The following is a 12340-nucleotide window of genomic DNA, read 5'->3' on the forward strand; positions in this document are numbered from 1 at the left end:
TTTAATTGTTAATGCTAAGTCCAACCACACCAGCACACAATGACCGTATACACCTTGACTTTGTATAATAGTATTCACAGGTATGTAACTGTCCTCGGCCATGTACAAAGCCCCACAAAGTTGCAATGGCTGGACTAGTAGAGGTAGAGCCCGATGGCACCGCCAAGGCACACCAAGACTGCGGCACAACAAACAGCGGCAAAATGGCATATACAAGCAATGTGCATCAGTGGCATTTAGACTGGTGCTCAACAAAGCCTCTGTGAAGTTCAACTTTATTGAACCGCAACCGCACAGAATTTCATTAAAGCGAGATCGTCAGCTATAAAATAAAATTCCATTTACCCACTGCTCTGTGTTTATTATGTAGTCTATATGCAGACTGCATTGTAAGAATTCCAATATAAGCATAAATGTTTCTGCTGTAATGAATCTTATCTCAGTCAGCCTGGCTCTATTCTGGTACATTGCTGAGGAGAGGGAAGCTTGTTATCTCCCCTCCCACATTCCTGCTCCTCACTGAATGGCTGAGGGCAGTTCAGTGTGACAGGAGGCTGAGAAGGGAAATACACCTCCCCCCCGTTTGCAGAAGCTGCTCAAATACGTTGTTGTGCTCTCATGTGTTTACAAAGTAGGCTAGATATGACAGTGCTGTTCCTACAGAGTTCAGTGGGGAGGAGGACTGGCAATGCATACACTATTTCAGCCAGGAGAAAAAAAATTGTAATAGAGGAAATTACATCAGGATTGGCTTCAGTCAGAGGCAGTAAAGATGGTAAAATGGCTGGAACGGTTTTCTCTTTATTTACTATATCAAATTCACTGAAATCAAAACATGAACAGTACAATACAAATGTTGTGTAAGTAGAATAAGTATTTATCTACTTATATATGTGGTTTTTATTTTCCTGATACAGTATGGCTGTTCCTGCTGCTTTAAAGGAGACATAGAAAAAATATGAAAAATGCACACTTATCCTTTGCTTTCCAGTGATATTTTGGCTGGAATGAGGACTAATGACCGATGTACTTTAACACTTACAGTCTCAGGGTTTCTTTTTGACTATTTGGCCACAGAAAGGTGTGACCAGTTAATAAGGTATAATTTTATTGTGCAGCACTTCTGCTGCACTTTCAGATTAGTCATAAAACAAATAAATGCTTATGTGTCTGGCATGCAATCATGCTTTATATGCCAGCCGGAGATATTGCCACTAATTATCTTATAATCTTTTTTATTTTTATATGGGCTATTTAGGAAACTAACAAATTTAACTTCAGAATGTTCTAGATGAAGTTTAAAGTGAACCTCCAGACTAACAGTTTCACAACATCAAAACTTTGTTTGTATTACCCAAGGCTCATTTTTAGCTGAACAGAAGCTAAGCTCCACCCCATCAAATAAATCTGCCGGGGCATGTTTGCCCTAATGCTTTGCAAAACATGATGGGATTTCTGATGTTGTTGTTCTCCTGCTGTTTCGGCACAATTTTTTTTTTAAATTGTGAATTTGAGATGTGAAGCCTAGCGCATGCAGCTGGGAGGGGTGATCAGGATACAGGACAGTTGGAACTGTGTCTCATGCTCCCTGTCACCTCCTTTCTACCAAAAAGATGGCTGCCCCCATGAAATCACAAACATTTGCCTGTTCTTTTAAAACAGGGCGGGTACGAGATTATATCACCTATCTATTTTAATTAACACAACTAATGTAACTTAATGACAGTATGTTTGTTTAGGCTGATGTTCCCCTTTAAGAAATGTACTTCCACCAATGTGCCTCCCCCTTTAATCTGTCACATGGAACACATATTTTCCAAAAAATGTTATTCTATGGTTGCCTGAAGTATTATGACAACCTGTTTCTTTTATGCTCTGACTGAGTCAATTTTGTTTATCCCGGTTACATCTGCTTCAAGTGTCTTATCTTCAGAGCTACTCACTGTTCCAAGTGTAATTATTTTTTAACTTGTGTTGTGTAAAACAAATACGCAAGCACACGCTGATGGGAGAGATGGCTGCATATCTGCTATCTTAGGGCAAAGTTTGATTTTTATTGGAATTCCACTATGATGATTAGCAGCTGAAGTCCAATTCTTGCATCAACATGGTTAAATAAGTTTAGTTGTAATAAGGTAAGGAATTTATCTCATGTCTTTCATGACTGTAGGTAACCGATATGTTTACATAACTGAATCTGGTCAACAATAGGATGAACGTATAGAACACTAATGAGCACATATGCAGTCATCTGGAATGTACTGGATGTGATTCATAAGGGTTCTCTCTGGCTGAGAACAGTAGAGAACATGTGTGATCCTGCAATTCTGGCCTGCGTTTGTTACATTTGCAAAAAAAAAAAAAAAATAACAAAAAAGATGACTATTTGTCATTCTTCACTTTTTTAAATCTGGTATTACCTTGTATAATGTCACATTTCTAAAAGGGCAATCAGATTTGTTAGAGTGATTGCCATAGTGTAATTACAGGTAGTCCTCGGTTAAAGAACAAGATAGGGACTGTAGATGTGTTCTTAACTAGAATCCATTCTTAAGTCGGGACGTTTGAAACCGCTTCTTCAAACTTCCCCCACGGAAATGACATCATCGTGGCGGTATCGGGGCATTCTAATTGGCGGGTCGTTCGCAAGTCGGGCGTCTGTAAACCGGGACTACCTGCAATAGAGACTGATGGAGCTTGATTAATTTGAAAGTAACAGATTGTGATCTAGCGGGGGCGTAACTAGAGCCCATGGGCTCCCTAGAGCTCAATTTTGCTCTAGTTTTCAACCAGTGTGGAGACCTTTGGCAAGACTCCCTAACACTTCTACTGCCTATAGAGCGCACCCTAGTGGCTGCAGCTCTGACGCTTTGAAAAGCAGTTGGCTGAAGGTGTAATGGTTAAGGGCTCTGCCTCTGACACAGGAGACCAGGGTTCGAATCTCGGCTCTGCCTGTTCAGTAAGCCAGCACTAATTCGGTAGGAGACCTTTGGCAAGTCTCCCTTACACTGCTACTGCCAATAGAGCGCGCCCTAGTGGCTGCTGCTCTGCTCTGGCGCTTTGAGTCCGCAAGGAGAAAAGCGCAATATAAATGTTATTTGTCTTGTCTTTGTCTTTGAATCCGCCAGAAGAATAGTGCAGCATAAAGGTTTTGTGTCTGTGTGTCTGGTTTCGACAGTAAAATAGTATCTTCACATTGTAAAGTAGTACAATCAGGGGGTTGTGGGGGCAATAGTTACACCTATGCTTCTAGCCAGAACAAGTTGTGGTACACAGCCACTATTTGAAACTGATGTTTCTGGCTGTGCACCATAATTACACATCTGGCCCCTAAAAATAAAATAACCCAGGGCTCCAGAATTACCAGGCATGAGTGGATGCCATAATTGCCAGTCTCCATTTATTAGGATATTATTATGCTTAATACTGCACTATGTTTTCCTATGTAAAACTTGGGTTTGCTGACATAACTATAAAACAATTGCTAACCAATTTACAAGACTATAGGACAAAAAAATTCATCACGTCTACATATTGAAAAATATAAATTACCAGCATTGGGATCCCAGTCACTCGATATGTCATTTTGACTCACACTGCAAGGAAAACATAAAATATGTAGTATTAGCTCGCAGGATACATAATACATACAAACATTTTCTCTTCAAACATATTGGCCCATATGCAATTAACTTTTTCTCCTGAGTTTTCTCCTAGGTGATATTTTCACATCCTGTCAATATAATGCCCTTTAAATCGGCAGGAAGCATAAAAAAGAGCTGGTGACATGAATATGTATGAGGTCAGGTTTTTTAACATTCTGGTCGGGGTCCCCCCTACAGGCCCTGATGAGTCTGTGACAGAATGCATTGGGCCTAGGCGCATGTGACCAGTGTGATGTTCTGAGCAGATGTGCTCTGATTTGTACCATTTTAAATTTGTGAGTAGAGTTGGGCCGAACGGTTCGCCGGCGAACGTGGTTCGCGCGAACGTAGGTGGTTCGCGTGCGGGTACCGCACGCGAACCTTTTGCGGAAGAAGTTCGGTTCGCCCCATAATGCACTGAGGGTCAACTTTGACCCTCTACATCACAGTCAGCAGGCCCAGTGTAGCCAATTAGGCTACACTAGCCCCTGGAGCCCCACCCCCCCCTTATATAAGGCAGGCAGCGGCGGCCATTACGGCCACTCGTGTGCCTGCATTAGTGAGAGTAGGGCGAGCTGCTGCAGACTGTCTCTCATAGGGAAAGATTAGTTAGGCTTAACTTCTTCCTGGCTGCATACCTGTTCTGTTCAGTGAGCCCTCAGCCCACTGCATACCTGTACTGTGATCCTGCCACTGCATACCTGTTCAGTGATCCTGCCACTGCATACCTGTTCTGTTCAGTGAGCCCTCAGCCCACTGCATACCTGTACTGTGATCCTGCCACTCCATACCTGTTCAGTGATCCTGCCACTGCATACCTGTTCTGTTCAGTGAGCCCTCAGCCCACTGCATACCTGTACTGTGATCCTGCCACTCCATACCTGTTCAGTGATCCTGCCACTGCATACCTGTTCAGTGATCCTGCCACTGCATACCTGTTCTGTGAACCCGCCACTGTATACCTGTTCTGTTCAGTGGACCCGCCACTGTATACCTGTTCTGTGAACCCGCCACTGTATACCTGTTCTGTTCAGTGGACCCGCCACTGTATACCTGTTCTGTTCAGTGGACCCGCCACTGTATACCTGTTCTGTTCAGTGGACCCGCCACTGTATACCTGTTCAGTGAACCCGCCACTGCATACCTGTTGTGTTCAGTGAACCTGCCACTGCATACCTGTTCTGTGAACCCGCCACTGTATACCTGTTCTGTTCAGTGGACCCGCCACTGTATACCTGTTCAGTGAACCCGCCACTGTATACCTGTTCTGTTCAGTGGACCCACCACTGTATACCTGTTTAGTGAACACGCCACTGCATACCTATTGTGTTCAGTGATCCTGCCACTGCATACCTGTTCTGTGAACCTGCCACTGTATACCTGTTCTGTTCAGTGGACCCGCCACTGTATACCTGTTCTGTTCAGTGGACCCGCCACTGTATACCTGTTTAGTGAACACGCCACTGCATACCTATTGTGTTCAGTGATCCTGCCACTGCATACCTGTTCTGTGAACCCGCCACTGTATACCTGTTCTGTTCAGTGGACCCGCCACTGTATACCTGTTCTGTGAACCCGCCACTGTATACCTGTTCTGTTCAGTGGACCCGCCACTGTATACCTGTTCTGTTCAGTGGACCCGCCACTGTATACCTGTTCTGTTCAGTGGATCCGCCACTGTATACCTGTTCAGTGAACCCGCCACTGCATACCTGTTGTGTTCAGTGAACCTGCCACTGCATACCTGTTCTGTGAACCCGCCACTGTATACCTGTTCTGTTCAGTGGACCCGCCACTGTATACCTGTTCTGTTCAGTGGACCCGCCACTGTATACCTGTTCTGTTCAGTGGACCCGCCACTGTATACCTGTTTAGTGAACACGCCACTGCATACCTATTGTGTTCAGTGATCCTGCCACTGCATACCTGTTCTGTGAACCCGCCACTGTATACCTGTTCTGTTCAGTGGACCCGCCACTGTATACCTGTTCTGTGAACCCGCCACTGTATACCTGTTCTGTTCAGTGGACCCGCCACTGTATACCTGTTCTGTTCAGTGGACCCGCCACTGTATACCTGTTCTGTTCAGTGGACCCGCCACTGTATACCTGTTCAGTGAACCCGCCACTGCATACCTGTTGTGTTCAGTGAACCTGCCACTGCATACCTGTTCTGTGAACCCGCCACTGTATACCTGTTCTGTTCAGTGGACCCGCCACTGTATACCTGTTCTGTTCAGTGGACCCGCCACTGTATACCTGTTCTGTTCAGTGGACCCGCCACTGTATACCTGTTCAGTGAACCCGCCACTGCATACCTGTTGTGTTCAGTGAACCTGCCACTGTATACCTGTACTGTTCAGTGAACCCACCGCATCAGTGCGCATACCTGTGCAGTTAAGTGAACCCACCTACCTACGTGAGTGCACGCAGTGTGATATACCACTCCGTGCATACCCGATATGGACAAAACAGGTAGAGGAAGAGGAAGAGGTAGTGGCAGAATTGTGAGTAGTGCTCTGTTTTTTCTATCAAATGAAAAAAGTTTTTACACTTTTTGAGGCTCCTTAGTCCCTATATAAAACTGGGTGTACTTGCTGCTTCTAAGAGGTGTTTTGGAAACCAGCAGGTGTTAACCCAGAGTGGTCTGGGGAGAACTGAGGAGCTTTTGTAGCCGTCTGGAGTGTTGTGCAGTGGCATGCTGATCCAGGAGGTGCATAGCCAGCACGAAGGAGCAGCATAGAGGTGCCAGTGTGAATGCAGCTGTCTGTCTGGGTGGAGTACATCAAAAAAGAGCGCCTGGAAAAAAAGGGCGCGTGGTGTAAACAAAATTGAATGATATATTCTATAACCGTATTTTATTGTTTCTTCTTGTAAAAAAAAAGACCCTGAAATATTGTTTATAACACTGGAAACGATAATATATGTATAATCATAATAATTGTATAATATTGTCTATAACCTTATTTTATCGTTTATGTAATAAATCTGAAAATCTTGTTTATAACAATGAAAAAATTATAAGTATATTAGTAATAACTATAGTAAAAAAAATTTAAATATTATTAAATATTACAATTTTTTTACTACAACTAAACCTAACCCTACTCTCACACAGAACCCTCCCTCTACCTATCCCTAATCCCTAGACCACCCTGGTGGCGCTTAACCCTAAGACCTCCCTGGTGGTGCCCAACCCTAAGATCCCCCTGCTGGTGCCTAAACCTAAAACCCCCTGGTGGTGCCTAACCCTAAACTCCCATATCATATTGTTTATCAAATTATTTTTTTAAATGAAATATTTAGTTATTTGAGGACTATTTGTATTTTCCAGATGATATTGTTTTAGTTATCAAAATTTACTAAACCTTAAAGAGACCCTGTAACAAAAAAAAAAAGTTCCTATGGGGGGTACTCGCCTTGGGTGGGGGAAGCCTCAGGGTCCCAATGAGGCTTCCCCCTTCCCTGTAGCTGCAGGCAGTCCAGCGCTGGCTCCCCCGAAGTGTCCTGAAATCCTCCCTCGACAAGGCTGACAAGCGCTGATAAGAGCTGATTTATTTACCTTTCCTGGCTCCAGCGGGGGCACTGTTGAGGCTTTCCGCACGGAGACAGGCGAAAAGAGCCGATCTCCGTCGGGTCTGATCTACTGTGCAGGCGCAGGACACTTGCGCCTGTGCAATAGAGCGGCCCGACAGTAATTGGCTATTTCCGCCTATCCCCGAGCCAGAGAGCTGATACTGCGCCTGCGCTGGAGCCGGGAAGGTAAATATTTACATCCCCGCTGTTCGGGGAGCTTTATCTCCGCCGCCGTGGGACCAAGGAGGACGGGGGAAGCCTCAATAGGATCCGGAGGCTTCCCCCACCCCAGGTGAGTACCCCCCAGGGGAGGTTTCTCTCAGTACAGGTTTTCTTTAAAACTCTCCTAGTAGTGCCTAATCCTAAAACTTCCATATTGTTTATCAAATTTTTTTTTAAATCAATATATTAAGTTATTTGAGGAGTATTTGTATTTTCCAGATAATATCGTTTTAGTTATTAAACTTTACGTAGATAGAAATGATAACTATGGTAAGTATGTTTGTAAACGTATTCAACGGGTGCCCATTGTAAATGTTATTATTCACCGGGCTTCCAAATTTCCCGTTGAGCGTCTATTAAACGATATTTAACATGAGAGTCAATGGCAGTGCCCTTTTTGTCCACATGCCTCATGCGCCCAAATTTCCTGCTACCGGACTGCAGTATCTAAAGGTGAGTGGACAGATGGTGGTAGATGTTGCTCTGGCCACACGTGTATGCTCAATACCGATAGTGGTGTGTTGCGCAATGATCTATCTCTGACTTGCTTTGAGGGTATTCACGGCAGACAGTGGGAGGTGGCCATGAGCAGAAAGCCCAGTTGCTGTTTGTGAATCAGGGCAGTTATCATAAAGGGTGAGCAAGCAAGCCATTTTAGGAGAGCATGTTGGTCTCTTTGCATAAGATGATGGCGGGTGACCCGTTAATGATCGCTTGTGGTTACACTGGGCAGTGGACCTCCTCCATCGCTGTTACAACAGTCTGCACTATGATGTTGTTTCTATTTGATTTTGAGCAAAACTGGATTTAAAGACAGTAAAAAAGATCATACATGGTCTACAGAGAACATTCTAAAGTGGACTGATTTCTTTTTAGGGTGAAAAATATTGTATTGACATTTGGGCAGCTCACTCTGAACCTTCTTTTGTATACTGTATATGTCTTTGGTGTAATGTAACACTGTTGGTGTTTTAGCAAGCCAGTATTCCTGTTTGAGGGATAGATGGCAGCCAGTAGAGAACACTTATAAACAAACAATAATTTATAACTTTGCTAGTTTTGGGGCAAATTATCAAATTGGCTTGTAATGAAGTAATTTGTGAGCTAATAAAGGAAAAAAAGTTATTATCACCCCCTCCCCCCTTGCATACATACAGCAGAAACCTTTCTGCATTGTACAAACAGATCAGAACACTTCAACACAATGTGATAATTCTTGACAGCGATGGCATTATTTTCAATTAGCAAATTAGCAGCAGAGTGAAGTGAAAGGTTTGAGTATTAACCCTTCCAGTAATGTAGAAGCCATTTATATACATTCCTATCTTTTTTGTTGAGGTGTGTGTGTGTGTGTGTGTGTGTGTGTGTGTGTAGATACATTTTGAGTTTTATCCCACTTTAATACAAAGAAAAATGTTATAAATGCCTGCTGATATTTGCACACTAGGCAGATTTACTACCTCAACAGCACTGTCTGCTGTCACAAATTGGACTTTACAGAGTGTTCAGTGTCACATAAAAATCTGACTATGAATTTGCTTACCTATTTCCCAATCTTCTCCCACCTTACAGCTATCTGATGTCAGTACTGGTCTAGAAGCCAGATAGTGACAGTACCAGGAAGCCATAAGAGGTGTGATATAGGTGAGATGAGGCATGGCATGGTTGGGAAAGGCATTACATGGGTGGGCAGTTGCGGGGTGGGGAAATGTGGCTGTGCACCGGAACCAGAAAGCCCAGCCAAACACTGAGACTCACTGGTGTGCAGCAGAGCTTTATTTATGGCAGTAGCTTGCAGTGGTGAAGGTAGAGTTTATAAAGCAAACAGCTCTGCCACCAGTTTACTGCCATGAAAATGTATACGTTTGCTTTAATGCTAGGTTCATACTTCAGGTTAAAACAGTCAGTTTTTACAGTACAGAATTCAAGAAACCAATGGTCATGTTGACAGATCCAATGTTAAGCATCTGCCCTCCTGGTCATTCTGTCCAGTGTCCATAGCGTCTGTTGCAGTTATGGAATTTAAAAGTCCTGACCTGTGTGATTTTTATGAACACTAGATGGCTTGCTATCTATAACATGTCTGAGTCATTTAACAAAGGAACTGTAAACACGGGGATTTTACCATAGCTGATGATAGTGGATTAGTCGTAGAGTAGACACAGCCTAATGGATATGCACTCAGTAAACCTCATCAAAAGGAAAATAACCAATTTGGTGTGATCTCTGTACCTATGAAAGAAACTAATGGGGCCCATACACTGGTCAATTTTAGTCATCGATCGATGGCTGATTCGACCATTCTGAATCAGGTAGAAATTGATGCAGCAGAAAGCATTATCGATCAGCAAATCGACTGATTTCCAGCTGATTTCGATCAATTTGCTTGAAAGGTCCAGACAGAAAATCTGGGTCGATCGGCTGCTGGCAGCAGATCGATGGCCCATATGGTTGCATTGGATCGAATGGTTCAACACTGCATTTCGATCGATTTTCAATAGATTTCATCTATTGGAAATCTGTTCCTACTGTGTGGCACCTGACAGGCATCTGACAGGAATCTATCTGATGGTCAAATCTGCTGCAAATCTATCAGTATATGGCTACCTCTAGGTCCATTCTATTTAATCGTGCTTTTTTTTATTCAAGACTTGTTGTTCATACATTTGCAATCATAACCTATTCTAGCACAGCAAATACAATACTTATCTCCTGCAGCCCTGAATCTGCAATACACTATTGCTGATTGGGGATTTTCTTTAAAAAGTGTATTACAAAAGAAACTTACTGTATTTCCCCTGATAGTAATGAGCACCCAAGTTCTAACTTCAGAAGTTATAAGAATGCATTAAACTTTTAAAAATTGCCATGCATAGCTTTTGAACTCACAAAAATTACTGGCATTTTACTGATTGTTTCCTGGAAGGAAGAATTATTGGCTAGGGTTGTCTTCACTTGTATCTTAAAACAATGCAGTCACTTGTCAAACTGCCAGTGGACTCTCAGAAATCAGCCTTTAGCAGATTTGTTCACCAACAATGAGATATACTTGATTATCTGCCTGACTCACTGAGAACTCATCATGCATGCAGGGTACGGTGGAGGGCAAACGTCCTCATATCTGGACTTTGAGTAGAATTATGACTACTAATGACTAAACAACATGACACAATCCAGGAGATTGCTTTTATAACATTGTAAAATATATATCTCACTGAAGCAACAGCTTAATATTTAAATAAGCATGTTCTCCTCTTAATGCATTCTTTTTTGGGAGGATCATTCTAGTGTATCCCATAGACAGAATACTTTACTGATTAAAGCTGGACTATATTATTTAACTGTCCTATGTGAATTACTAAAGGTAATAATTGGATATTTGATGTGGTCACAGTGAAGCAACACTGAACTTTCTTGATTACTGAATCCTCACCTACATCACACAACATCAGAAAAACTTTCCTTCTAATGTTTGAGATCTATGTGCCAGTTACATGACTAACGTGGGCTGCAAGGCCTTTGTCAGAACCCATAAAATGTATTTGCCTCTATGAAAGTCACACGCCATTACCTCTGTTGGGGCCCAATATAGGATACAAATCCGGGCTTCCTAAGCTTGTGTCCAGTACTGGACTATTCTGTGACACAGACAACAATAACCTGCTGTGTATTGCCTCAATGAAATTCAAAAGGAAATTCAAAAAGACTGTTTCCACATACACATAGTTTAAGGAGGGAGGAGGCTGTTTTGCCTCTCTGCCGACTACCACAAGGGCACTAAAGATGGTTTTTAGACCCTCTATAGAACATAAGGCAGGTTTTCCTGTCATCTCAAATCCAGAAGCAGCACCTCTGTGCCAGCTTCTGAGTCAGGTAATGCAGCTCAAGGCTGCTATTTTAATAAAAAAAATACTGTATATTCTGTCGTATAAGACTACTTTTTAACCCTTGAAAATCTTCTAAAACGTCAGGGGTCGTCGTAAACACCGGGTGTCATTGATGTCGGATGATACACCCAATCCTGTTACCGACTCTCAGATCTCGGTGCTGAGGACTGTAGTGAAGTGGCGCAGGCGCACATGTGCGAGATCTGAGAGGCAGAGAAGGAGGTAAATAGGATACAAGGGTGGGCCAGAAGGGTGAAAGAGGCATGTTTTATGGGCACAGTGCTATCTATTCTTGCATACCGCTCTGATAAACAGGGAGACAAGGAGAGCTGACCAATCCACTTAGGGAGACCCGTCTATCGCCTATATACTGTTATATACTGGGTACCACATACAGCACAGTACCAGTATCCGTTCATACATAGCACCAGTATATGATTTTTTTTTAATTTAATTTGGTGGGCATAAGAAGGGTAGTCTTATAGTGCGAGAATATATCAGACTCTATATTTTAACTGGAAAAGTTGGGGGTTCATCTTATACGCCCAGTCGTCTTATACGCTGAAATACAATATATATTATGCCTCACTAGTGATTACACCTATTTGTTTTCAAGGTAATGCATCAGAATGATTGCAGCATTTCCTCCTCCAGCTGCCAGAGGCCATATTGGGGACAATCCAGGTGAACCTTTAAAGGTGAACAAGGCCTCTGGTTGGCTAGAGGCTACTAGAGTTTGTCTTAGAGGCTTTGTTAATATGTTAAGCCGCACCCCAAAGAGGAAGGCCATACTGAAGGCCATAGATGAAGTAAAAAAAATAAGCTTCTTTATCCAAAAAATAAATGAACATAGTCTAAGTGGTAACATTTGACCTCAAATTCTAGGGGTGCGGCTTAACATGTAAACAAAGCCACTAAGACAAACTCTAGTAACCTCTAGCCAACCAGAGGCCTTGTTCACCTTTAAAGGTTCACCTGGATTGTCTCCAATATGGCCTCTGGCAATATGGCA

The sequence above is a fragment of the Hyperolius riggenbachi genome, chromosome 4 (assembly GCF_040937935.1).
Source record: "Hyperolius riggenbachi isolate aHypRig1 chromosome 4, aHypRig1.pri, whole genome shotgun sequence".
Taxonomy (NCBI): domain Eukaryota; kingdom Metazoa; phylum Chordata; class Amphibia; order Anura; family Hyperoliidae; genus Hyperolius; species Hyperolius riggenbachi.